Consider the following 3,238-nt stretch of genomic DNA (forward strand, 5'->3'; position numbering starts at 1 on the left):
GCACTGAGGAAAGAAATCAAAACATATATAGATGCAGAAAGATATCATGTTCTTGAATTGGACTAATTGATAGAGTTAAAATGAATATACCAGCCAAAACAATGAATAGATTCAATACAATACCTCTCAAACTACCGACAATATTTTTCATAAAACTAGAAGAAATTATTTTACGATTTGCATGGAAACACATAAGACCTCGAAGAATGAAGAAAGAAGAATGGAACTAGAGGAGTCAAATCTAACTTCAGACTACACTACAAAGATATCAAGAGAGTATGAAACTTGTACAAACATAGAAATATAGACCAATGGAAAAAAATTATAAAGTTCAATGATAAATTCATGCACCCATTATCTTTGATGATGCAGGCAAAAATGTGCAACAGAAAAATACATTTTCCTCAAAAATTGTTACTGGGAAAACTGGACAGCTATGTGTAGAAACTAGAACGCTATCTAACATCATGTTCAAAAATAAAATGGATTACAGGTGTCAAGTAAGACCAGAAAATATACAACCCTCAGAGTAAAATGTAGGTATAACCACCACAAAATAAGTCACAGCAAGATCCTCTATGGCCCGTTGCCTAAAGGAAATAAAAATAAGTTTTAAAAACGGAACCTATTTAAGCTCTATAGCTTTTGTACAATGAAGGAAACTATAATTAAGGTGAATATGTAGATTCAGAATTGGGAGAAAATAATAGCAACTCTGAGTGAACTCCGGGAGTTGGCGATGGACAGGGAGGCATGGCGTACTGCAATTCATGGCGTCGTAAAGAGTCAGACATGACTGAGCAACTGAACTGAACTGAACTGAATAGCAACTGAAAAACTAACAAAAGATTAGTCTCCAAAATATGCAAGCTGCTCATGCATCTCAATGCTCAGCTACAAATACTACTCAGTAAACAAACCACCAATCAAAACATAGGTAAAAGCCCTCTGCAAAGAAGATATACAGTTTACTAAGAGACACAGAAAGGTTGCTCAGCATCACTCAGTATAAGAGAAATGCAAATCAAAACCACATTGAGGTATCATTTCACACTGATCAGATTGGCCATCATCAAGATGTCTACAATATAATTGCAGGAGAGGGTGTGGAGAAAAGGGAACATTTTCACACTGTTGATGGGAATGTAAACTGGCACAACGATTATGGAGACTCCTTAGAAAGTTGGAAAGAGAAATACCATATGACCCAGCGATCCCACTCTTAGGCATGAACTTCAAGGAAACCAGAATGGTAAGAAACACAGTACTCCAATGTTTATTGAAGCACTGTTTGCAATACCTAGGATGTGAAAGTGACTAGGAGGTCCATCAGCAGATGAACTGTTAAGGAAGTTTTGCTACATATACATAAGAAATATTACTCAGTTATAAGAAGTCATGCAGTTGAGTCAGTTCTAATGAGTGGGAAGAGCATGAAACCTATTACATAGAGTGAAGGAACTAAGAAAGAAAAAGACAAAGCTGTATATTAACTCACATATGTGGAATTTAGAAAGATGGGCTATGCACAGGCCAGGAGAAGAGACAAAGATCTCAAGAATAGACGTTTGACTCAGTGGGAGAAGGTGAAGGTGGGATGACTTGAGAAAAGCGCATTTAAATGTGTACGGTACCATATGTAAAAAATAGAAGACGAGTGTGAGGTTTTATAACATGGGTGATATAGGATACCCATGTCACAGCTTCTGAAATTGCAATCTAATGCATGCATCAGCCACCAAGGAGCCCGCATTCTAGTACACATCATGCACATTCTGAGCTTGCAGCCTCCAGCTCTCATTTTACCCCTTCTGACATCACGATCCAGGATAGGCTGTGGTAACTGCTGAATTTGCACTTTAGGGGAGGCATCACAAACTTATTAAGCCCGCATTCTAGTGCAAACATGCTACGTCTTGAACCTGAATTCTGCAGCAGGCATCTTGCCACTACTAATACTGTTTATCATTATCTAGTGTTTCACTGTCATGAGATGTTTCCATTGCTTCTTCATCTCTGGTCATAACTCTGTGTCGTTTACCACCATCCAGTGTTTATTTCAGTTCTGTAACCTGTTTTGAGGGCTTGTTCAACTCACTCCAGGACAGACATATCTAGTATTCAGTGCTGTGACAGGTTAAGTGTTTCTTCATCCTCCCCTAGTTAAACACAACAGTAGTTTGCCACCCTTAGTGTTTCATTTTGTGACATGCTTCTATCCACTCCAGGTCTAACACACTCAGTAGATTATCATCATCCAATGTTTTAACTGTGGAACATCCCACAAGTCTTCTTCATGCACCCCATGTCAAACATACCCAGTAGCTTATCACTATCCCATGTTTCAGTGCAGTGAGATGATTCAAGTGTTTCTTCTTTTTCTCCAGGTAAAGCACACTCAGCAGTTTGTCACCAGTGTTTCACCTGTGACATGATTCATCTTAATTTATGTAGTTGGCTGTGTTGGGTCTTAGTTGTGTCATATAAGATAGTCCTTGAGACAAGCCAACTGTGAGCATGGCATGAAGTCTCTGGAGTGTGAGAGCTTCAGTACTTGCAGCTATGCAGGTTTAGTTATTCTGTAGCATATGGGATGTAAGTTTCCCAGTCAGGGATTGAACCTTCATCCCCTACACTACAAGGTGGATGCTTAACTGCTGGACCACCAGGAAAGGCCCTGTGACATGCTGTAAGTGCCTGCTTTTACACCTCATATCAAAAAGACACATTGTTTGATGGGAACATATCAGCATCCATGGTTGCAAAGATTTGACATGCTTCAAGAACTTCTTCATCCACACTGGTCAAATACAAGCAGGTGTTTATCACAATGTAGTGCCATTCCACGTACTTCTTCATTGATTACTCATTGAATGCATCCAATAGATTATCATCATCTACTGTTTCAGTGCAGTGACACCTCGAGTTATTCTTCATGCACCCTGGGTCAAACACATCCAGTTGTGTATCTCTATCCAGTATTTCACTGCTGTGACATGCTTTCAGTGTTTCTTCATCCACCCCAGGTCAAACATACTAAGTAGCTTATTATCCACTCTTCAGAGAGGAAGTTCAGCCACATTTTTCTCCACCCCAGGTAAAATAGCCTCACCAGCTTATCACTTGCTGTACTTATCACAAGTTCAAGTACATCTTTATCAAACACACCAGTAGTTTATCACCATCCAGCACTTCCAAGCTGTGATACAAACTGCTGCATCATCCAGACTGGAAAAAT

The sequence above is a fragment of the Budorcas taxicolor genome, chromosome Y (assembly GCF_023091745.1).
Source record: "Budorcas taxicolor isolate Tak-1 chromosome Y, Takin1.1, whole genome shotgun sequence".
NCBI classification, from domain to species: Eukaryota; Metazoa; Chordata; class Mammalia; order Artiodactyla; family Bovidae; genus Budorcas; species Budorcas taxicolor.